The 26,729-nt window shown below is 38.1% G+C and overlaps 1 long non-coding RNA gene across 1 annotated transcript; it reads right to left on the reverse strand.

Annotated features, from left to right (window-relative positions):
- Window positions 1-16,348: 16,348 nt before the first annotated feature.
- Window positions 16,349-17,803, reverse strand: LOC113284433. The gene is made up of 2 exons (XR_003328140.1): window positions 17,552-17,803; window positions 16,349-16,944 (listed from the first exon to the last, which is right to left on the reverse strand). It is a non-coding gene; the product is annotated as an uncharacterized LOC113284433 (long non-coding RNA).
- Window positions 17,804-26,729: the final 8,926 nt, after the last annotated feature.

The raw sequence follows: 26,729 nt of genomic DNA on the forward strand, positions 1-26,729 counted from the left end.
AGTTTCCGACGATTGGAGGCCTCCGTGCCAGGAACATACTTCAGCTTGGCATCACTGACCTCATTTAACAGACGAATCTCGCCTCGAGGAGCAGGAAGATTCCGAAGGCTGACACTCCACGGCTTGCGATTCCTGCTATTGACGTAATCACCGAAGGAGTTATTGAAATTTTCAGGAGTGTACCATTCCTTCTCCAAGGGATTGGGGACGTAGCAGGTCATCGACGTTTCCCCCTTACTCCGCAGATAGCATTCCTTCAGGGCGCGGAGATAATTCCCCGATAATTGGGATACGGAACGGCTATGAGTATTTGTGGAAGAACCCTCACGACTAGCGAGCACGTCGTAGTAGAAGGAATCACCCGATTTGTACAACGGCAGCATCAGACCAGCCTCGAAGGCCCCAACCGTCGTTAACAAGTGAAATTCATCGAATTTGTACTTAGAGATCAGCTCATACGTAATATCATCCTCGGGGGCATAAAAACGAACCCCGAAGGCTTGGAGCTCATGCTTCTCCTTGAATATTTCAAGATCGATATGCTTAAAGGTTACTTTTTTCCTGCTAACAGAAACATTGCGTATCAAGGGAACAGCCTCTTCCTCCTCGGCGGGGCCGGATGAACTAACAAACGCTTCAGACGCTTTTCTCTTCACGGGGGGATTCTTTGAAGATCCAGCCGCAGGAGCTACGCCCTTTGTATTCTTCCCTTTAAAAGTTGGAGAAGACCGTAGATGAGGCTCGGGCACTAACGAACGTAAAGGAGGAACGTCAAAAGCAACAGCGCGGGGAGGAGCCTGCGTACTCCGAGTCTCTTCACGAGGACGCACCATTGAGTGATTCAAGACTCTCCGTGAGCCGGACGGAATTATCGAAGGAATCTCTTCCCGAGAAGACGAGGCTCTCGCTCCGGAAGAAACTCGACTCCGACGAACATCATCTTGAGACTCTCGACGCTGAGGAGATCTCGACAACCTAGAATCAGGAGTCTCATAAGTAGGCCGCGGACGGTCAGACATGGCTGCGGAAAGAATAAAATCAAGAACAGGTTACACACAATAACCAAAAATCAAAAAACACATTCATAGCAATACAACCCCGATAACATAGCAACCCTAAAATTAGGATACAATCTCAATACTCCACCCTCGAAGTAATGGCTGCCTTAATTTAAGATGAAGAACAGGGGCAAACTAGTATGCAAGCATCAGAAAAAGTTCTTCATCACAAACAAGGAACAACAATAGCAGAAAATTCACAAATCAACACGGCATAAAACAGTGAAATCAAGAAAAGAAAAACTCACCGGCAAAAACAGCAAGTAGAAGAAACGAACAGGGGAAGATCCCAGGTGCAATAAAGACTGACAGAATTTAAGATCACAGGTGCAATGAAGACCGACAAAGAATTTAAGGTCACAGGTTTAATGAAGGCAGGCAGGAAACTTAAAGGAAGAATGAACTGAGAGAGTGTTTAGGAAGAATGAAATTAAATTTCCTCTCTATCCTTAAAATACCCGAAAGAAAAGAGGAAATTAAGGGAGAAATAGGAAAACGTGCCCGTTACATAAGCAGTTAATGCACGAATAAAAGACGTGCCCAAGTATCTAGGAGAAGTTATTAGGAGTGAGAAGAATGTGCGACGATAGTTTTTCTTCAAGGCACCCATTAGTCAGTTAAGCCTGAAGAAAAGGGGCAAATTGTGTACACATATATCTCACTATCGGACACGTGTATACAGAAAGGTACGTGGAAAGCATGCAAGCCAAGACATCAAAACACGATGCGTCGCGAAGCACCAAATAAACCCCTAGGAGTTGCTTTATCTCATCCCCAGAAGAGGAGCTAAGATCAACGGTGGAGAGAAAGTCAGCTGACACGGACTGACAGGGGCAGAAGACACTTTTCTGACACGAGCAGACCCCTCAACCACCCGCATTAAACACTCTGCTCAGTGCACGTGTCGACCGACCTATGGAACGAGCGAAGATGCCTCCGCGGGATCGAGGGGGAAACGCAGACCTCTGCGTGATGGACACAAGACACTAGAAGATAAGGTTCCAACGGTCTTCAGAGATGGGTCCCACGTTCCTACCTTATAAATACCCAATCTCCACAAAGGGGGAAGGGGATCGAAAAAACATCAGGAGAGAGAGAGAGAGAATAGCAAAGGTAAGGAATCCCATAGTGGAGAGAAATATGTAAACCCCAAGTCATTCAACTATTCGTGTAACCGTGGATAATATAGTAGAACAACAAACCCCGTGGATGTAGGCCTTAGTGCTGAACCACGTAAACCTTGGTCTTATTTACATTTCAGCACTTTACATTCATCTAGTTCCGCATGCATTTGCTTATATATGTTGCTTTCCTTTTATATTTGTACCCCATGCATAATCGCTACGCACGGGGAAGTTGGAGGAGGCCATGATAAACCCGTGGGTTTTGAGCCAATGAACCCACATCAGGGTATCACCATCGTAATCTCTTTAGACTTTAACAATTGATTGCGGGCACGCAGACCCCGCGTAGTTCGTGTGTCCACATCGGGCTTTTACGAAACCTTACCACTTAGTTGGTTCAGAGGTTCCACTTCCACCTCTACCCCACAAACTTTCCATCTTTAGTTATCTGATTATTCGGAGCTACATGTATGTTGTGGGTGGCCTTGGCCACCCCAATATTTTGAAAAGCTTCTAAGATAATAGTTAAATTTGGTAATACATTTTCAGAGTTTCAGCTAATGGCCTCTCCATCAATTAAATTCTGGCTCCGCCACTGATTTGTGGAAGCAATCATATTGCTTTTATCCTCAAATTCTTCTCCTGATCACTTATTATGAAGTGACCCTTTATTTTTTTTGCTTGTTTTTATTTTTATTTTTTAATTTTCTTTCAGGTAGACGTTTTTATTCTTCAAAAACTACTGCAAATTTTCTTAGCAAACCCATGAGCACTTTTATTCTTTTTTCATTTTTTTTTTAATTTTTTTTTAAACCTTTTTCTTTACTTAGAACTGTTGTAGCAATTGATAGTATTTTCTTTTATTTTTATTGTTTTCAACACTGGTTTGGGTGATATCTTATTGGTGGTGGTTGGGGGTTGTATCTTCTTGTCTTCTTTTATCTTCATATCTTCTCATCGACTTCGATCCTCGCTAGCGGGTCTTCACGCCCATATAAACTGAACCAAGCTCTGATACCATGTTAAATTTTTGATATTTTGATGATACTATGGAGATATATGAGCATCGAATTAGAATTTCTCATATAGAGCTCCTGATACGGAACGTATATCTTTGATTGGTCAAGCATGTTCCAAGATTTACTGATATCTTGGATATCTCTTAATTTTACTATTTTAATTATTAGGATAATTACTTTCTTGTTTAGATTTATCTTGTGTTATGAGAATAATATATTCTCTTAGGCTAGTTTAAGAATGTTAAGATGTCATAGGTTTTATGTTACCGGCTATATATATCCTTTGCATTGTAATTTTATCTTCAGCTTGGATTAGCTCGTTTAATGAAAATACCATTTACTTAAAAACCTGTTTGATTTTCTTTGAGAGATTGATCATCATTAATCGTTTATCTTTACCTTGCTCCTGGAATGGAGTTGATTAATCACTTATTGAGTTATGTTTACCGGAGTGGATTCTTCGCGTGTCGGTTTATTTTAAATTTTTTCCGCTGTGTCGTATCAGGTGGTTACCAGAGCAGATTTTTCCCATGTTGTGCATCTGTGGTTTTTTACCTACAATAATCAGTTGAGGAGTCATGTGCAATCTAGGTGTTTTATCAAAAAAAAATTTTGCCTTCTATCACGGTTGCTGCGTATATCACAGTTTGTGATAAAGGGAGAAAGAGAAAATGGAGGCAGTGAAGATGTTTGTTGTGTGCGCCATCATCAAAAGTCTCGAAATCAGTTTGAGTATTCTATATTTCACCTACTGTTAATTTTGATATTCGTGAAACCCTAATTTTGATAGCTTAGTGGGAGAAACAAGTTTTCTCGGCTAAGAGTGGAATGAGAACTAAGTTGCTGAGTTTTCTTTTGTGTTTGATTTAACGTGCAAGTCCAAATAAGAGTCATGTTATTAGAAGGGAAAGAATGGATACGAGGAGGGAAGGATTTTGGCCAAATTTCGGTCGATATACAGTCAAAGTCAAATATAATGAAAATTAGTAAATTTGTTCAAAATACCCACCCTAACCTTAACTTCTCGGAATCCTTACTTCTTCTTTTTTTATCGGCTGAACCCTTGCTTTCTAAAAATCCATTGTATTCTAGTTTGTCTCTCCGTCCAAAAAAAAAAATCCCTAACCTTTTATGAAAACCTAATAGAACCTTTTATCGATTGATGCTGCTATGTCAATGTCGTTGATAGAATAAGAAACATATTAATCGCTTTTATCAGGGTGATAGTTTTATCTACATGAATTATAAGAAATGTTGCTTCTAATTGTTTCGTCTTGCAGCTGAAGATCTGTTATAGTTTCACCTTCTGGGTACTACACCGACATTAGTGGTGTGTATCACAGCCTTGGCCTTACAAGTGAAGATCAGATTAAAGTTTGGAGAGAATATGATGGTGTAGGGATGAAACTCAGTGTGACGTTAGCTCCAATTACAGTGCCTAAACCTCGAGAAACGTATCAAAACAAAAAATTACAGTGCCTCAAGCAAACATTCCTATATTGCCTTACAAGCACGATCTTTCGGATATCCTCTTAGATTCAATGCGCGCTGGCTTCTCATTGTCTACTGGTTCTGTTTCAGCATTATATTACATACTGGGATGGGATTTTGAGATTAACCAAAGAGCGAATGATGACCGAAATCAATCTTTGGAGTAGTTGTAGAAAATGGAAATTTCAAGGCTTCTCTTAACTATTCTTCAGATCGTAAACTAAACAAATTTCCATTCAAGATGCGCATGGACTTGGGAGTGTAGAGGTTTCGACTGAATTTGCTTGGGTGTTGTTTGGTTAGAAAACTTAACCATGATTAATACCAAGGACACTGTAGACATTTCGTAATTTTTTAAAGAAGTCCATCCCTCCTTGCAGATTTTACTTCCCTCTTCGTATCCATTCTTTTCCTCCTAATAATAGGACTCCCAAATAAGTATGTTACTCACCTAAACCCCACGTATCAAACTTGTTGTCACTGATGGGAGAACTTTATATTAAGTTACCTAAGTTTGGTGGAACAATTAGTGGTAGAATATGCCATTTCACAGTAGATTGCAGTTGCGAAGAAAACTTGGTATCGATAAAAATGGTACAAACAATGGGTCTCGAAATGGAATGGTATGCCCATTCGGATCAGATAGAATGGTTCAACCACAGAGGAGCAATTACTTGCATTGGTGTCTGCAGATTTCCGCTATCGTTTGGTAAGATCTACTTTGACTCAATTATGTGTGAAGTGGTTGACATGGATTAAAGCGATATAGTGCTAGGTAAGCCCTGGTTACTCAGTGTTGGTGAAACTCGGAGGAGATGGGACAACTCGTATAAATTTATATGGGGAAGCACAACGGTAAAACTTATACCACGTCCTAAGCCAATGGAAGAAGCAACAAACATAGATTCTAGTGGGTGTGAGACAGCAGGCAAAAATATTTACATGAGGATACCGTTTCTTATGAGGATGGCTTGTTAGTTTTAAATCATATTTGTCCATATGAAGATCCAATGTCTATGTTTTGTACACCAATTTCAGTTGGATGTCGTTTAGACCTAGCTTGGAAAGTATCATGGGAGTTTATACATTGTAAAGGGGGGGAAAGAGACACTGGACGAAGTATTTGTACGTGCATATAATTAAGGCAGTAAAGTTGAATATATTTGCGGACTAGTTAGTGATTCCGATGCACAATTCAAGATCAGGTTGTCTAACTAGTGGCAGCTCCAAATTTCTCTCTTCAGTTTGTCATTTCCAGTATAAACTCGAGACGAGTTTCGTCACAGTAAGGGAGTCTGATACGCAGGGGCGGAGCCAAGGGTTGACTAACCCTGGCTCTAGCCCCCCTAAAATTTCTAAAATCCATATTTAGCCTTTAATTTTCTTAATTTTTTAGGTTTAGTCCACTAATTTTTAGAATTTAGCCCCCTAATTCTAGAACTTTTATAGTCTAGTCCACCTGGTTTATCAAAATTTTTTTTTAGCCCTCCTTAAACTTAAAAGTTGGTTCCGCCATTGCTGATACGGGATGTATCTTTGGTTGGTCAAGCATGTTCCAAGATTTACTGATATCTTGGATATCTCTTAATTTTACTATTTTAATTATTAGGATAATTACTTTCTTGTTTAGATTTATCTTGTGTTATGAGAATAATATATTCTTTTAGGCTAGTTTAGGAATGTTAAGATTTCCTAGGTTTTATGTTACCACTTATATATAGCCTTTGCATTGTAAATTTATCTTCAGCTTGATTAACTCGTTTAATGAAAATACCATTTAATTAAAACATGTTTGATTCTCTTTGAGAGATTGATCATCATTGATCGTTTATCTTTATCTTGTTCCTGGATTGGAGTTGATTAATCACTTATTGGGTCCTGTTTACCGGAGTGGATCCTCCGCATGTCGATTTATTTCAAATCGTTTCCGTTGTGCCATATTAGCTCCTAGTTTGGTGTTGGTTGTGAAGCAAAACTTTTTCTTAATCTCACTGTTTATATTGATGTTCTAGCTCTAGTTACAAACTGACGACATCTTGCCTATTTACTATAGAGCTATCTAATTTTCTATAGAAACCTCGTTACAAGACCGACCTTAGCATGTCTATATTTTTCTTTTATCACCAAACATATATAACTTCGACTGACATTAGATTATCCTATGTCTTTCTGGATATTTCTAATCTTATCATTAACTTATCCAAAAAACTGCATTCGCACTGCATTTCAACCGCCTCAACTAACTCCTCTACAGAACTTACTATCTCTATATTTTCTAGCTCATTTTTCTCAATTACTATTTTTATCAATTACAAATTGCCATAACCCAACGCAAACATCAGTTTAGTCTTCACATATGAATAACAAACGGGTATTCGACTTGGGAAAAAGAAATACAAAAAACCTAGCCAAACTGAACCCAATAAAAAGAAATTCAAAAAAAAATAAAAGATGATTAAAGAAACAAAACAAAAGAAACCATTACCATAAGGGAAAATTAGGGGGAGACCCAAAAAAAAATAATATTCTCATTCTCCGGCCCACAATTAATTTTGTATACCGTGACACCCATAATTATTTCTCTGGCACCCAAAATTATCCAAAATTATTAAGAATTAATACATAACTCGTTATGCATACTATTTTTTCAGGCATAACTCGTTATGCAGCCTAATTTTTCAGGGGTATAATTGACAACGCAACTTGGATATAACATATCTAAAAATCCGCGCCTTGGAATTTTACAAATTTTATATTGTTGGAAATCTTTTTAAGAGAGCTACACAACGAGTACAAACAACAATATCAAATTTTTGTTTTTCACGAAAAATCGGAGGTGATCATCATTTTAGGAAAAATTTTCGAAAACTTCATACATAATCACTATACAGCCACCAAAAAAGATGCATAACACCTTCTGCAGACGCATAACGAATTATGCAACCATTTTCTCCACTGCATAACAAATTATGCATATGCATAACAATGTTATGCATCTATGACAAGTTATGTAGTCATTGTATCAGTGCGTGCATAAAAAATAGATGCATAATGCATTATGTATCTATTTTCTCGATGCATAAAAGATTGTGCCACAATTTTCTCGATGCATAATGCATTATGCAGCCGTATTTTAGGATGCATAACAGGTTATGCATCTATTTTAGCGACTGCATAACATGTTATGCAGATATTATTGGAGGTGCATGACAAGTTATGCGGTCTTTGTTTTTGTTGGTTTCAATAGTAATAAAAAAAAGTTGTTGCATAACGTCTTATGCAACCTTTTCTGGACTGCATAACAAGTTATGCAACAACTTTTGTAGATGCATAACAGGTTATGCATCCATTTTCATAGTTGCGTAACAAATTATTTAACCATTATGACCAACACCAAACACCAATATATTCATAGCTTCCTAACCAACAACGCTAACGACAATGCCTCAAACTCAACTTGTCCAACCATTATCCTCCATCCTAGCTTCCCAATCCACTACTACAAGGTTTCTAAATCCAGACCATCTGAATCCACTACTCCACCTGCAAACACCCATTATGCACATACCTATTGCAAACCAACATCAACACCACCATTCCTAACTCACTTCACTGCTCCATTCATCAATCCATTTGTTCACAACTAAACCATGAGAGCAACTACCATTCCAATACAACATCTCATACCCACATAACTTAGTTGTACCTGCTACATCTCACAACTTCATCTCCCTACAATTCCAACCAGTTATCTCTTCTCAACACTCCTGCAACTCCAACTAATTATCTCTTCTATACAACAACCAAACAATCCTACACATACATCTAAAGCCTTCACTGCATCTCATTCATCTGTTTCAACCTATTTCAAGCAAGCCAAGAACTCATACCAGCTTTCACCTACTTCAATGCAGTAGCAGCTACCACCTAAACCATTGCATCACCACCTGAACAACCTACCAACACCAAAACCTCAACCAACAGCTCCAATCCACCATCTTCTTATTGTTCAGTCTCAGTCGACAAGAACACAGTCGAACCCATAATTCATAATCCATCCAACATTCTGAATCTTCCCCAAATTCTTCAATCTATATCCATGTTCAACAGCTACAACACCAACACAACTCAGTTCAGAAAACCAATAAAATCGATCAACATCAACACCTGTACACCAACAATCAAACTCACTGTATCACCAGGTTCATTTCTGCAATTCAATTTCTTCTCCAATTAAAACCTGCAATTACTCAGTTTCATCACAGATCCGATCAAATCTTCATCCCCTGATTTCTTATCTGTCAAACCCTAATCCTTGCCATCGACTCAAACCAATTTCTTCACTCGAATTTTTTAATAACACCAACCCAAATCTCGATTCAATCCACCCCTTAAATCATATGCCATTTCTCAGGTATCAACAACAACAATTCTTCTCGACTTCAAACTAAATCTTCTTCTGCAAATCAAACCCACCACAGATCTGATCCATTTGGACTCTTCAGTTCAGTCAAACCATAACTCAACCCTTCACAAATCACCATTAAGACCTTCTCTGGTTTCATCAGTTTCTCCAAATGTTTGTTTATGTGATTGATGATAGCGCCATGCCTCTTTCTCTCTCGGTTTTGATTGAATTGAAGCATACAGATCGATCCCCATCTCTTAATTCCTCCTTTTGCCTCTCTCTCTCGGTTTTGATTGAATTGAAGAAAAAAAATCTCGGAATAACAATATTTTAGAAAATCTGGGTGTGTGAGAATTTTCACCGAGAAAATGGGTGCGCGCCTGTAGTTTTGGGAGCGTGGGTTTCACAGTAGAAACATCAGGGAGAATGGGTCTCCATGTAGTTTTCACTTACCATAAATATATGATTAGGGATTCTCAGTTTTATTACATAATGACCCAGTAAAAATTTGAAGAATGGCCACTCAAATACGGAATGGTCTCTAAAAAATTACTCGGATTATAAAAGGATTTATTTAAAACTACTAGAAAACCTTCCGGGAAAGAATGCAACTTTTGTTAAAAGATGACAAATATCAGGATAGTTTAGAGCTTCTCCAATGGTGGTTGTATGTGTTTCCTAGGTGGCAACCCAAACAACACATCATCATTCCAATTTTTTCTTAAATTTAGAGGGGAAAAACATTTGATCTCCAATGGTGTTGTTGGTAATTTTTTATGAATTAAATGCGTTGTTTTAGTAAATTTTAGATTTTATTACACCTAAAAAGAAATATATTGGAATTAATTTTAGGAAGCAAAAACTTATTAGGATAGCTTGACATTGGCTAAAACTTGACATTCACCTTGACAATGTCTAACAAAAATTAAATCATGTCATCTTCACATTGATTTGAAAAGTTGGGTTGGAGAAGATTTTTAGGAAAAATGAATGTCTATCGTACGTGGATTTAAACATTTATCTTCACGTACATTTCATTGGAGAAGCTCTTAGAAGCACTGTGACTTCAACTAAAGGTACCCACATTTTTTTTATTACTTTTCTAGGTTGTCAACGGTCCGGTTCTGCTTGGTCGCCAACTCACGGGTACTAAATTCCCAAGATATCGCAATATTTAAGCCCAAAGGTACTAAAATCGCAATATTTAAGCCCAAAGGTATTAAAAATAGAAACTCCTTCCGATCGGCAAGTAGTTTCCTTTTCTTATCAAACCTCAAGCCTATAAATATAAAAGCCCTAAGTTTTGTTACACTCACAAACCAATATATCGTTTGGTTTAAGAGAGGCTGTTCTGTTATTATTGAAAACACACAAGAGAAGGAATAACAATTAACAAGCAAGGAAGTTAATGGGTATTGCTGCTAAATCAGATATGATATTGGCGAGAAACATGTCTCGTTATCAGAGTAATTGGTTTATGAAGAGAATTAAGAAACTACAAGTATCCGAGCCAAAGTGGAAAAAGACATTCATTCGGAACATTGGAAGTTTCTGCAACAACAACAACGGATTATGGAGTAACGGTAAACGGATGTATACAACGTATGACGCACAAAGTTATGCCCTTAACTTTGATGACGGTGATGACAGAAGATGTTTTTGAAGTTCATCATCACTACCGGGCAATCAGTTGGAGTTTGGAAGTCATCAAGGCCCAGTTACATATTTTGGAAGTCAACTTCGGTGACGATAAGCAACTTTCTTTTTTCCTGGTCTAAGGAAGAAAAACACTTGTCTTCGCAAGTTCTACAGTTGATGCAATTTATTTTCTTAATTCTTTAGAGAGCTGGACTTTTATTCCCAGAGTAGGAAACAATTGGCCATCTCAACCAACAGGTCCAATGGATGCAGATGTAATCATTACAATCATTAGTTGAATGAAATTTTCTTTTCTATTAAAAAAAATCAAGATTTAGGGGTTATGTTTGGCAAAACATTTTGCAGTTCGGCCCCTCCTGATATAATGTGAACTCTTGTCTGAAAACAACTACCACCATCCTGTAGACAAAACAAAGCAGTCTCTGGCCTGCATCTTCACTAGAGATGGGAGCCTTTGAACTTCATAATATTCTTTTGCCATCCTATGATGCAGCTTTTAGTCATTTTCCATCTAAATTAATTTATGTCAGTTTCCTCTTGGGCTCTGGTCTCAACAATGATGTTGGTTAGTAAATCGAATAGATTCTGTGTCATGCATTTTTTGATAGGTATTTGTGATATGCCTTTACCCGACAACACACTACAAGAAACTTAATATATTGCAACACCCTATAGTTGTGACATAAACCCCTATTGGTGTCGCAATAACCTATGTAGCAAGATGTCTTTTTTACAGCCATTTTTATTGCTGCAGCAAGAAATTATACTTTTTTGCCACACTCTTTTTATCTTGTTGTCACAGTTGTGTGGCAAAAATTTCATTTTGCAGCACTAAATTATATCTTTTAGCTGCAGCTAAAAAGTACTGTGACTAGAAATTTGCTTTTGCAACACCTATATTGAAGGTGTGACAATATATGGTGTAGCAATAGCTATATTTTCTTGTAGTGGCATCATATCGTGCAGCCTCTCTCTGGCCAGTAATTTCTATACTCGCTCGACGTCTTTTTAACGGATACTGCACAGATTTAATGGCTTACTGGTTGGGGTTACTATGACGGGAAACTGTTCTTTTCTTCCCTGTTAGAATATATTTCCAGTTGTTTCTTTTTGTAATCATTTCCTTTCATAACTTTTGTAACCTTTTCTTTTCCTTTCCTTTCAACTTTTTTGGAGCTGTGCACTGGTAATACTTTCATAGTTTCTCTCAAGTTCAGTTAATTTACACTTTGCTTCTGTTTCCTTAGTTTCTGTGAATCTCTTGTTTTTTTCCTGCTTCCTTCTCCCTCTTGCTTGTGTGCTGGTCTGCAGTAATTTGATAGTCCATCCATCTTCTTTAATTCCTTTTCTGCTCAGGTGTCTGTGTGTTGTATGTGGTAGGAGGATTCTTTATAGGATAGTTCTCAACTTCTTACACCTAATTTTTGTTATTTCCGGCTATCCCTCTATCTTGGTTGTTTTAACTTTTTTCTAGTCAAACTTTTCTAGGGTTTTCTCTCAATTTATAACCATCCTATAGAACTGCTTCCTTTTCTTCTCCCATAATGAAGTTGCTATCCTGGAACGTCCAGGGCTTTGGAACCCCCATAACTAAGAATCATTTTCATTACTTATGGCAGTACTACAAGCCTGATATAGTTTTCTTGGCTAGGACAAAAGCACCTTTAGATCGCATAGACACTTTTTTCAAAAAATCCTCATTTGTTGACTGGTTTATAGTTCCTTCCATGGGAATAGCTAAGGGTTTAGTTATAGCCTGGCACAACAATATCGAAATGAAAATAATTTCAGCAAAATTCAATGTTTGTCATTTTGATTCTAAAATAGGAGATGAAGATATAATAATCACTTGTGTATATGGAGCAGTCGAAGCAGCAGAAAAAATTGAACAATGAACATATATCTTGGAATTCGCACAACAAATGAGCAAACCATGGGTTTTAATAGGTGACCTAAATGTAATATTAGACCCATACGAGAAACAGGGTGGAAATAAAGCTGGCTCCAGCAGCAGTAAATCTTTCGTCATCGGCACTATCGACACATTGGGATTGCAAGATGCGGGGTACGAAGGATCGCCTTTCACCTGGTCAAACAACCGAAAGGGGGAGGTAAACATCTGCGAACGAATCGACAGAGCGCTAAATACGTTCTTGTGGTCCCAAACCTTTCCGAATACCAAGGTAACTCACCTCCCAAGAGTAGGTTCTGATCATATGCCTATTTTATTGGATTCACACCCAAAAAAATATAGGATTCAGAAACCCTTTAGATGTTTTCATTCCTGGTTAACCCATCTCACTCTAACTACGGTAGTTGATGCATTTTGGAAATTACATTACGCAAACTCCAATGAGTCATCATTTTCTGGGCTTCTAAAGTTACTATCCTCCAACTTAGCCCATTGGAACACTAATATTTTTGGGAACATACACAAAATCATCAAATTATTAAATAATAAAATTGATTCTATTCATGGATCTGGAAATATCTCTAAACAAATAGACACTCTAAAAAATCTTCAAGCGAAACTAGGAAAATGATACAAAATAAAAAATGATTATTACTATCAACTTTCCAGGGATAAGTTCTTCAAAGAATATGATCAGAACACATAATATTTCCATGCCTCCGCCTCAAATAGAAAAAGAATCAATGCGATAAACTCTCTTAGAGAACCCTCTGGGATATGGATCACAGATAGAGATCAAATCAACTCTTTGTTGGTCAAACACTTCCAGCAAATAGAATCGTCCCAAAACAGCAGCTTTGATTTTGATCTATCTACCATCATAACTCCTTGCATCAGTATCGAAGAAAACGCATCCTTATCTGCAATTCCCACTAAAGAAGAAATTTGGCTCACCCTTTCCAATATGAACCAATGGGGGGACCCAGGTCCAGATGGCTTCCAGCCAGGTTTCTTTAAAGCTAACTGAGACATTCTGGAAAATGATATCATCGACACTGTCCAAGAGTTCTTTCGTTCAACCACTCTCGACAAAGATCTCAATCATTCTTTCATAACCCTCATCCCAAAATTATCCACACCACAAACCCCGGGAGATTTCAGACCTATTAGTATGAGTAATACCATTTATAAAACCATCTCAAAGATATTATCTAATAGACTAAAACCCCTCCCCGGTAAAATAATTTCCCCTAATCAATCGGCTTTCCTCCCTGGTCGGAAAATCACTGACAACATCATCATCGCTCATGAACTTATCCGCTCGATGAAAACTTTCAAGAACAAAAAGGGTTTCCTAGCGTTGAAACTAGATCTATCAAAAGCTTTTGATAGAGTCGAGTGGAACTTTATTGAGAAAGTCCTATTAGCTCTTGGTTTTTCGCAATTCTGGACAAAGCTCGTTCTTCAATGCATCTCCACCACCTCCTTTTCAATACTTATAAATGGAATCTCAGGGCCATCCTTTAATACGTCTAGGGGTCTAAGACAGGGTGACCTTTTATCACCTTACCTATTCCTAGTCTGCATGGAAATTCTCTCTAGACTCCTTGAAAAGGCAATAAAAGACAAGAGAATATCTGGGTTCCAGATAAATAGAGATGCACCAAATATCTCTCACCTCTTTTTTTGCGGACGACTGCTTTTTATTCACAAAAGCAGACCTAGGGGAAGCGAAAAGCCTATTGGAAATATTACAGTTATTCGGGAATATCACGGGACAAATGGTGAACCTACAAAAATCCAGTGTCTATTTCAGCCCAAAAATCCACCCAAAACACGGGAAAATAATTGCAAAATTTTTGAAAGTCCCACTGATGACCAAAAATGATAGATACCTGGGTACACCGCTTTTTTTCGACAAAAACCGAAAAGCCAACTTTGAACCGCTGCTACAACGTTATTACTCTACACTACAAGGTTGGAAATCGAAACTGCTATCTCAAGCAGGGAGGACTGTTTTGATAAAGTATATACTTCAATCATACCCAACTTATCAAATGCAAGTCCTCGCCTTGCCGAAAACAACTCTGGATCAACTTGACCGTATTCAGAGAAACTTCTGGTGGAAAAAAGACTGACAAAAAAGACAAGGAGGCTTTATAAGGGCCTGGAAAAGTATATGTAAACCCATTTCCCAAGGTGGTTTAGGAATTAAGAATCCACATCAATTTAACCTAGCCCTTCTCACCAAGCTTGCAAGCAGACTAGTCACTGAACAAGACCAATTATGGGCCAAACTGTTAAAAGCAAAATATTTCCCAAACTCCCACTCCCTAGAAAAATCCAGAACCTCGAATCTCTCATGGATTTGGACCAGCATTCAGAAAGGATTAGAGTTAATAAAAGGAAATTATATCTGGCAAGTCAAAAACGGTGCTTCGGTGAAAATATGGGAAGACATATGGGTACCTAACACAGAGACAATCCAAAAAATCCCAAACATTCAGGAAAAAGCACCAACAAGAGTTCAAGAACTAATTAAGGATCAGAATAGATGGGATCAAGAAAAGCTAGACCAATTCTTTCACCCAGAGGATAAGGAAAAAATACAAGCGATAAATCCTAGAAACAATGAGCAAGACATCATTAGATGGAGACATCATCAATCGGGGAAATTCTCGGCCAAAAATGTTTATACTTTTCTAGCAAACCAGGATCTCGACAATAATGATAACCCTGATTTCCCATGGAGCAAGATCTGGAATATTAAAGCCATCCCTAGAATTAGACTTTTCATATGGAAATTAGTGCAAAAAGCCCTCCCAACGTCGGCCAGATTAGGCGCTCACGATACGGAAATCGACCAGATTTGTCACCTATGTAACAATCAAGTGCAAGAAACGGAGGTTCACCTCTTCTGCGAGTGTTCCTTTGCAAGAGCAATCTGGTTTGGTCTATCTCTACACAATATAATCAATAGAGACTCTCCCAGCACTGTCATTGATTGGGTTAAATGGTGGATTACGGAAACAGATCTGAAGCAATTTCAGGTAAAAATATCAACCACACTTGGTTCATTTGGAAATACAGATGTTCGGTTGTTTTTGAGAAAATTCATCCAGACCCAGTCAGCATACTAGGACAAATGAATTACTTCTTAAACTCCTACCCGTCGAATATCCTACAAAAGAATAAAGAGAACCCAAGGAAAATATCTACCAACGATTCTTGGTCCAACCTGTATTCAGACTGGGTTATATTTATTGATGCTTCATATAAGAAAGAAGACTCTTCGATGGGATACGCCTTCATCCTGTACTCCAGAGATGAAGAGGCATTCATGCACCTTTCGGCAGGCTCAGAATAGGGAACGTCAGCTTTTCACGCAAAAGCAAAATCTTTGCTGAAGGCAATTACGTGGTTAAAAGAGAATATTCTATCAAGTGTGGCTATTGTAACTGACTGTAAAGCATTGGCAGACAACTTAAACAGGGTTACCTCAGAATCTCCGTGGTCGGCAGAAAATATCTTGCAGGAAATAAGGATAATCTTGGAAGAGTTACCCCAAGCTAAAGTGAAACTTATAACGAGAAAAGACAACAATGCAGCGGACTACATTGCCAAGGAGGCAAGAATCAAAAGGCTACGACACATGTCAGAAAACCTGTACCAACGAGTTCACAAGTCTAGCATAGATTCCAATTCGTTTGATAAAACTGATTATGTAAATCTGTTGTATTACATTTGCTAGTGTTAATATATGATTTTTTCCATCAAAAAAAAAAACTTCATAATATTCGCAACAGTGTTTAACTGCCTTCTGAATCCGCCTTCCTCCAGCCTGAAGTTGTGGCTTTCTTCATGAATCCCACAAAGTACCAGAATCCCTCATAACGACAGAAGGTTGCTCATACCCAATCTCGTCATCACAGAGTGCATGGGCTTCAAATATTGCAACTAGGCACGCTGCACAAAAGACTCTACAGGGTTCCAAGTGCTCATAGTCCACTGCATCTGCTAGACTGTGTGCCCTGTCCTTGGACATAGCAGCCTGGGAAGGAGAGTAAACAATCCATTCTCTGTTGGTCCTCACAGCATCCAGTCGAATCATTCTCTGCCATGTCTCAGAGTCTTCATCTCTGTGGACTTTCAAACAGCCACTGGACCACGCACCAATGTTCGGATAAGGTAATTTCGTTGGAAAGCAAATCTCCTGAAGCCTACCGGTAATATGAAATAAAGCATCTTGAACAGATTGCAAGCTCCAGATAACCTGCCAACAATGCCAAATTAGTTCCCCTGTACAATCATTGACAAATCTACCTTTCAAAAGTTAGAGCAGATTTGACGAGTGAAAAAAAACAACTAAACTTTGTCTATCATGGACATTTGCCTATATTTAAGTGGAAACCTAGAGGGAGCATTCAAAGTAGTAATGTAGGATCTGGATAGAAATTTAAAGTAGCGTCAAGTCAGCATGCCCCTGACAAGTATCAAACAGAACAAGGGTACCAGTCAAATTACAAATAAAGTCTTAAATTAGTTTATTGTTGGTTCACATGCACTCAAAGAACCATATCAACGAGTATATCCTACACAGAATTTAGTAGTTATACTAATGCAGTATTTGAGCATACATATTTATAGTAGACATAGAATATGTCTAATTCATTGCAATAACATCTAAAGATGTCATCCTAATGCAAAATCCCAAATAACGAGGGATCTATTCTGTTGTCTTCTAAAACAGTTTTCTAAAATCCAACTCATACATCAGTATCCAATAGAGAAACAACAATCACATAGTTTTATATCAAAAACTACATCGAAAAATGAGAGACTGAAAAGTTCAGATGTATAAAAAGGAAGTTAAAACACACCTTCATAAGTTCATCATTTTGGGCGCCACATTTTGGAACCTGCTCCTTTGCAAATGTACGTATACTGGCAGGCACCTACGGGTCTTCTCATTTCAGCAATAATACTACCACCTTCACCCAACAGACAGCATATCTGTTGTGAGGGTACTAAAAGTATCACAACAATTGCAGCACCAGCTTCAAATCCAACCTCTGCAATTCTAGACTGCACACAAATAACAGCATCCTGTGCAGAAGAATGTCTCCGTTCTGAATTCTGCAATAAATAGATAGTATGAATGTTAAAGACTTGAAGAACAGTTAAGTGTTCAAGAAAGAAAATAGTCATTCATAATGTTACAGAAGACCCAGCTTAAGCGTGCAATAAGACAAATGAACATCCAGAGAGATGGGTATAGTGAATCTAGTCATCCGGTGAAAGGATATCTATATTAAAGTTTAAGAGACAGTTAATCCAAATGATATTAACACATCTAATTTACTGTTTCATTTAAAGAATGGTCCAGGTAAAGGTACGAAGAAACTAGAATTATCCAAAGGGTCTCAGTTATGACAACACACCACTGAATAAACAAGTACTACAACATAAATGAATTTGAATAACATGCCTCTCTTGCAGATATGAGGACAACTCTCTCATCTGAATCAGGTTCTGCATCAGCAATCTTGATGGAAGCACCAGTGTCGCTTTGTATCCACCCTTCCCTATCAAACTGTCAACTTTGTCAAGAAGGCATAACATCCTAAACATATAATATCCTCTTCTCTATGGCTCGCACCAATATCCTCAGATTCTGAAAACCCCCTTGAATGATAATCCAGTGAATGAGTTCCAGGTGGATACCCTCTTGATGGAAATTGGTCAACCTGGCCACCAGGCACACCACTGTCCCGAAGCATTGAACCAGGCGTTTAATACGGAGTAGAGGTGGCGGCATCAGTCCTGAAGTTATCCTGGAGAGTGAAGACAACTTGAAACAGCTAAAGAGCTTTCCTTACAGCTGAAAAGTTTCCCGTTGTTTGTCAACCAGAACCACATCATTTAGTACAAATATATAACTTGAGACTGCTGAAGCTTTTCAAAAAAAATTAGGGTATCCACATTAGAAAACAGGAAGGAAAACAGTTATTGTAATGCATTACACAAGAATCATTTCAGGAAAACTTAGAAGTCCCGCAAGAAGATAAAGCGATATATCTGACCCAATGTGTCACTTTCTTGTAAGAAGTTACCTAAACCGGTAGCTCGCAATAGCTGTTATTCACATAAACTTACAACAGGCAAAATCAGGCCAGCAAATCATCTTCTTACTCCATTTCAACTCCAAGACTTGTTTCCCTAAACTGGATTTAACTAAAAACTATATTGGTAAGACACCAATTACATGCTAAAGGAGCTCACACAAGAATTTGAGAAGCTAAGTCTCAGGTAAACTACATAAGGTTAAAAAGTTACTACTATGTATGCAAAGATAAGTCTCGGTAATCAACTTAACAAATAGTTACTTGCTTTAAGTAAACAAGCTAATTGTAAATACTCTGTATGAAACCAATCTTGAGGTAAGCAAATCAAAACACACAATGTTGAAGTAACACACAAATGCTGCACACGTTTTTAACACGTTCAGTAACTTAATGGATAATTCGTAAACTTGCACGCTGTTACCTGTATCAACTCATAGCCAGGGCCGGTTGATCGTGTTATGCAAAATCTTCCGTAAAAATTATCAACTCGATACTGCAACTCCAAGTTCCGTCCTAGTTCTCTCCGGCGAAAGCACAAGTTATCAATTACACGGTTTGAGATGCAATCAATCATGAGTTCCCCCTCATATTTCCTCCTTTTCGTAGTTGAAGCCTCAAAACCAGTCTCCCTTTCATCCTTCTGGGGTCTTGATACACTTTATCTCTGAAGGGGTTGTAGGGTCAATCAGTATATATTATATCTTAGGGTTTTAAGTAGTCTGAGCCAGATGGAGCTTAGAAGCTCGATTCAGAAATGGGTTTCTACATCACCTCCCACAGACATAATAATGTTTGCTCAAATGTAATCTCTCGTCTGAAAAGAACTACCACCATCTTGTAGACAAAAATGCAGTCTTCAGCCTGCATCTTCTCTGGATGTCTGTAGAGATGGGAGTCTTTGAACTTAATAATCTTCACAGCGGTGTTGAAATGCCTTCTGATCCCGACTTCGTCAAGCCTGAAGTTGTGCCTGGCTTTTGTATTGAATCCCACAAACCACCAAAAAGCCTCATAATCAATCATCTCTACAATGGCAGCTATAGGCAACAAAAGGTCCCTCATTCCCTGAGAATACCCAATCTCGTCATCATAGAGTGCTTAGGACTTCAAGTATTGCAAATAGGCGCTGCATGGAAGACTATACAGGGTTCCAGGTGCTCATAGTCCTTCGACCCACATCCCCTGCTAGACTGTGTGCCCTGTCCTTGGACAACAGCCTGGTTGGAGAGTAAACAATCCATTCTCCATTGGTCCTAACAGCATCCTCTCGCATGATTCTCTGCCATGTCTCGAATTCTTCATCTCTTTGGACTTTCGAACCGCCTGCTTTGGAGGGTGAAGACTTTTCATTAGTGGGCTTATCAGGATCATTTTCATCCCTACTATCAATAGCAGCAGAAATCTGTTTACTCTCAGGTTCTTCAATAGAATCTGAGTCAGATGATTCTGTATCAGCTAGGCATCAACGCTTGTGATTCCACTTTCATTCTTGTCTGAGTAGGCACAATGAAAGAATTGATCATGAACCTGGTCATGTGAGTATTCACAGTCTGGACTTTCTTAAACGGCAGAGGAGGATTGTTCGGCAATCACATCTTTTGAAGCAGATGAATCTGGATCTTCTACAATACTCTCATTGTCCCCATTGTTGTCCAGTATATTGGTTGCGTTTTGGTTTAACATGCTCATCATCGATGCGCTTTAAAAGATGTTTGCACATTTTCCGCAACTTCTCAAACTGTTTTCTGCATCATGGAAAAATGAAGCCCCAATCAAAATCATATAGATTAACTGGAAGAGGATACAAAAAAGCATTTTAACAATACCACACAATTCTACCTGAAGCATTGAACCAAAAAATAATAGGAATAAGACAAGAAGTAGACTATTCTACCTATTCTGACTTCTAGTGATCTCTCTTTCTTCTTGAGTGCTGCTCAGGCCAAAAAAGCAGTCTCTACTGGAAATGGGGGTCCTTGAGCTTAATAATCTTCGCAACAGTATTTAACTGCATTCTGATTCTGACTTCGTCGAAGCCTGAAGTTGTGCCTGGCTTTCTTCATAAATCCCACAAAGCGCCAAAAAGCCTCGTAATCATCTTCTACCATGGCAGCTAGAGGCGACAGAAGGTCGGTGATTCCCTGAAAATACCCAATCTCGTCATCATAGAATGCATAGGCTTCCAGTGTTGCAACTAGGCGCGCTGCATAAAAGACTCTACAGGGTTCCAGGTGGTCATAGTCCTTTAACCCCCACTGCTACTGCTAGACTGTGTGCCCTGTCCTTGGACACAGCAACCTGGGTTGGAGAGTAAACAATCCATTCTCCACTCGACCTCACAGCATCCAGTCGTATGATTCTCTGCCATATCTCAGAGTCTTCATCTCTGTGGACTTTTGAATCGCCTGCTTTGGAGGGTGAAAACTTTCCACTAGTGGGCTTGTCAGGATCATGCTCATCCCTACTTCCAATAGCAACAGAAGTCTGCCTACTCTCACGCTCTTTAATAGAATCTGAGTCAGACGCTTGTAATTCCACTTTCTTGGTTGTCTGAGTAGGCACAATGAGGGGATGGATCATGAACCTGGTCATGTGAGTCCTCAAAATCTGGGCTTTCTTAAACAGCGAGGCTTCTTCGGCAATCACATCTTTTGAAGCAGGTGAATCTGGATATCCGGCAACACTCATAACATCGGTTGCATTTTGGTTAACATGCATCGATGCACTTTAAAAGATGTTTACACTGTTTTCCCAACTTCTCAAACTGTTTTCTGCATCATGGAAATACAAAGCCCCAGTCAAAATCATATAGATGAATTGAAAGAGGATACGAAAAAGCATTGTAATAATATCACACAATTCTACCTGAACCAAGAAATAACAGGAATAAGACAAAAAGTAGACAATGCTACCTCTACTAACTTCTTCTGATATCTCTTTCTTTTACACTATTGAGCATACATATTTACAGTGAACGAGTATATCCTAATTCTTACACAGTATTTAGTAGTTATACTAATGCAGTATTGAGCATACAAATTTATAGCAGACATAGAATATGTCTAATTCATTGCAATAACAGATAAAGATGTAACCCTCAATGTGTTTAACTTAAAGCAAAATCCCAAATAATGAGGGATTATTCGGTTGTCTTCTAAAAAAGTTTCTTTAAATCCAACTCATACATCAGTATTCAAAGTCCATAAGTATGAAAAAGAAGTTAAAACATACCTGCACAACTTCATTGTTTTGGGCGCCACATTTTGGAACCAGCTCCTTTGCAAAAAATATGCATATTGGCAACTGCGGATCTTCTCATTTCAGCAATAATACTACCACCTTTACCTAACAGACAGCATATCTGTTGTGAGGGTACTAAAAGTCTCGCAAAAATTGCAGCACCAGCTTCAAATCCAACCTCTGCAACTCTAGACTGCACCCAGATAACAGGATCCTGTGCAGAAGAATGTTTCTGTTCTGAATTCTGCAATAAATAGATAGTATGAATTTAAAAGACTTGAAGAACAGTTCAGTGTTCAAGAAAGGAAATAGTCATTCATAATGTTTAAGAAGACACAGCTTAACCGTGCAATAAGACAAAAAAACATTCAGTGAGATGGGTATAGTGAATCTAGTCATCCAGTTAAAGGATGTCTATATTGAAAGTTAAGAGACAGTTACTTCAACACATCTAATTTCCTGTTTTATCTAGACTGGTGCAGGTAAAAGTATGAAGAAACTAGAGCTATACATATCTGACTGGGTGGGTTTTGTACATAAGGGCCTTAGTTATGTGCATTTGATAACACACCACTGAATAAACAAGTATTGTACTTGAACATAAACGAATTTGTAAAACATGCCTCTCTTGCAGATATGAGGACAACTCTCACATCTGAATCAGGTTCTGCATCAACAATCTTGATGGAAGCACCAGTGTCGCTTTGCAGAGCTCGTATAATCAATCCACCCTTCCCTATCAAACTGCCAACTTCGTCAAGATGGCAAAACATCCCAAACACAATCTCCTTTTCTGGAACCATTCTGTGGCTCACACCAATACCATCAGATCCTGAAAACCCCCTTAAAGGATAATCCAGTGAATGAGCTCCAGGTAGATACCCCTTGATGGAAATTGGTCAACCCGGCCACCAGGCACACCACTGCCCTGAAGCACTGAACCAGGAGTTCTATAAGGAGTAGAGGTGGCGGCATCAGTCCTGAAGATCATTCCATACAGCTGAAAAGTTCCCTGTTATCTGTAAACCACAACCACATCATTTAGTATAATTATATAAACAAAAATAGATGAATTTGTAAATTGTAACCTAGAGACTGCTGAAGCTTTTCAAAAAGTAAAAAAGGGTACCCACATTAGAAAACAGGAAACGAAAATAGTCTTTGTGATGCATTACATAAGAATCATTTCAGGAAAGTAAGAAGATGAAGCGATATATCTGACCCAATGTGTCACTTTCTTGTTAGAAGTTACCTAAACCGGTAGCTCTGAATGTCTGTTATTCTATTACAGGCAAAATTAGGCCAGGAAATCATCTTCTTATTCCATTTCAAGTCCAAGACTTGTTTATCTAAACCTGATTTAACTAAAACTATATTAGTAAGACACCAAGTACATGCTAAAGGAGCTCACACAAGAATTTGAGAAGATAAGTCCCAGGCAAATTATGTACGCAGAGTAACCAAACATAAGGTTGAAAAGTTACAATTCATTTTAATGAAAAGTTACTTGTTTAGTTGTTTTGTAACAAGCTATTCCGTATGAATTCAAGCTTGAGGTAAGCAAATCAAAACACCCAATGTTAAAGTAACACACAAATGTTGTATGCATTAACACTATCAATAACTTAATTACTTAACGGATAATTCGTAAACTTGAACGCTGTTACCCGAATCATTCAACACTGCAGCTCCAAGTTCCATCAAAAGCTGATGCTGATAACTTGAATTTTCCAATTTCACAGCTTGAGAGGCGATCAGTGATGGGTTCCTCCTCCCATTTCCTCCTTTTTGTAGTTGAACTGTCGAAGACTCAAAACCTGTCTCCCTTTCATCCTTCGCACTTTTATCTCTGAAGGGGTTGTAGTATCAATCAGTATATATTGATTTCAGGGTTGTTAGAGATGGATTTTGGAAGTTCGATTCAGAAATGGATTTTAGGTGGTGAAAAAAATGAGGTACTCTTTCAGTTGAAGGAGGTTTATTTCATTTCTAAACCTAGGTCACTAAGTCCAACCCGGGACAACGTCTAGACACGAGCCCGTTTGTCCCGATGTTAGATACTGTCCTGGTTGAGCGTGTGCAAAAATCAAGAGTCCTGTTAATACGAGGGAAAGAGTGGATTTGAGGAGGAAAGGATTAAGAGGAGGGAATTAAAATTTGAAAGGAGGGATTGACCCTTCAAAAAACTGCTAAAAAGTCAATAATATCCTTACGCTGTAATTTTTTTTCAATGTTACATTAGGTTAGCGATCTTCGTTCCTATATTATGATATCTCGTAAGTATAGAATTACATCGTTTGCAACAACACAATCTCCTGTGTTAAATTGTGAGTTCGCAACTTTTTTTTTATGAAAAAAATGATGTTCATCTCAATGACATGGATGCAGTTAAAGTACTTTAGACTGTGGACGAAACACCAAGTTTTTTTACTTTAGATTTCAAGCTCTGTGCGCGTATGCAAAGACCAATCTATGAAGTAGCTAACGAAATCATCTGATTTGCTCAAAAATAAACTAAACTATTTGAAGAAGTGGCCCGTGTTTTACAGTAACCAGGATACTAATCTTTGTATAGACATGGGAGAAGCATGATTAGGAGATGATGTAGCAGAATTCCTAAAAACATATAGCTACCTTTTTATGGAGATTAATAACTTATTTGTGATTCATATCTTCACAATCTGGACAAAGAAATTCACCAATTGGGTGGATACATTCACCAGGTGCGTGACCAAGTCATCGTCAAAGGAAATTTTGTTTTATCTTTATCAAAGTGTACACAATCTTCCTAACCCTGCTGGTCATATCCCATGATCCCTAATAATAATCACACTTATAACTAGTTGTTCGATCTTTAATCAATCGCTTTTTTTTTTTTGGAAAACTAGGATTTTGCGGAGGAAGAAGGTAAACAGCTAGGGAGTAATTAAGATCGGCTTTACCAAGGATGAGGTTGGTATTCCGTAAATATTTAGAACACCTAACATTGACCGTATATTGAACCGAGTTTCGCTACTTTTTTCCTCTCCTCAAATCCATTCTTTCCCTCCTAATAACAGGACTCAAAATCAAACTTGAAAAATAAAGATTTTTGTTAAAGGGAGAGTAAAATGTGACCCGAGGAGAACATCAATCGTAGTCAACACATTAACCAGGGCTAACTCAATATAAATTTGTAACTCGGTCTAAAATATGCTAACTAGCCACATAAATTCTTCACATGCGTCCAAGAACAAATTTTCTTTTCTATATTATTATCTTCTCTTTCATGTAAACAGATCATGAATCCTACAAACTAGTATAATTTTAAAACTTTAAATACAAAATTTCTTGATAGGATTTCTCAAACTTTTGAATTGACTAATACTAATACTTATTTTATCATTTACGTCTCATCATTGCCAATCTGGTATATGCATATAGAGCGGGAAAAGATTTGTACTTGTTGATAAGAGAAAACGATTTACTGGTTTTCGAGGAAAAGTGATGAGACGAGGGTCGATTCCTCGAACGACCAAATTGCTTTAACCTTTTGCAAACAGATGCACCGCACGGGAGTGCTTTGAGTTCGAGATATCGATCTGTAGGACTCCGGCCTAAACCAAAAAATGGTCGTTCCAGAATCAATTTGGTCACAAGGGAGGATGGGTCGATCTGTAGGAGGGAAGCTGGGAAATGTGTGCGATCAATGATGATCGAAGGATCGTGAATATGGTGTAGGTTTATGAAAAGTGATGAACTGTTGAGTTCGAATAAGTTTGAATTCTGCTCTGTTGAGAGTGATTGTTCCGATGAGAATTCTTGTGATAATTCTCGTATATCTGTCATTCCTTTCAATCAAGAATCATAAACTTTTTTATATTGCCAGAATGTTGACACATTGATCTCTGATAAGTGTGACGGTTTCTCGAGTGAAAGAGTGAGAAATCGTGGTTAAACCAGTTCCATGTCGTGCACAGACTTGGTTGATTATCCACCCACTACTTTGATAACTTCCTCAACCGCTTGCACGACTTACTCACATTTCTCAGCGTGGATGAACACACATGCAGTAGGCCGCCAAACCAAAACCCTAGTTAATATCCTCCCATGTGACATGATTGATGTCTCATGATTGTGGAATCTGTAAGGCATACGTGTATTTAATTATTCAGTTGTTGAATTTATTAGACGATGAGTCTTTGTATTGCTGAGTCGAGCATGATTTATGAATGCTCTAGGATTCATGGATTGACATTGTCTGTTAAGATAGATGTATAGTTCTCGAAAGAATGTTGATAGTTGAATTAACATGATGAATATTGGTAATCCGAGCAAATATTGCTCGTTTGATGAATTATTGAATATAGATAGTTGAATCAATATTTCTAGTCTGAGCAAATATTGCTCGTTTGATGAATTATCGAATATTGATAGTTGAATCAATATTTCTAGTCTGAGAAAATATTGCTCGTTTGATGATTATTGGTAGCACGACCAAATAAAATATTAATTTAAAATATTGGTAGTTGGACCAAATATAATTAATTAGAATGTTGATTGCTGGGTCAACATAAAATATTGGTGTTTGAACCCGTTCAGAATTATGCTTTGTAGAGCATTTGATTTGAAGCCCTAATTTTGATTGATTGCTGATCAGTTAATGATTTACTAAAAATCAATCAATGAGTGAGGGGGACCGGCTAAATGGGAT

This window comes from Papaver somniferum, chromosome 5 (genome assembly GCF_003573695.1).
Source record: "Papaver somniferum cultivar HN1 chromosome 5, ASM357369v1, whole genome shotgun sequence".
Taxonomy (NCBI): Eukaryota; Viridiplantae; Streptophyta; class Magnoliopsida; order Ranunculales; family Papaveraceae; genus Papaver; species Papaver somniferum.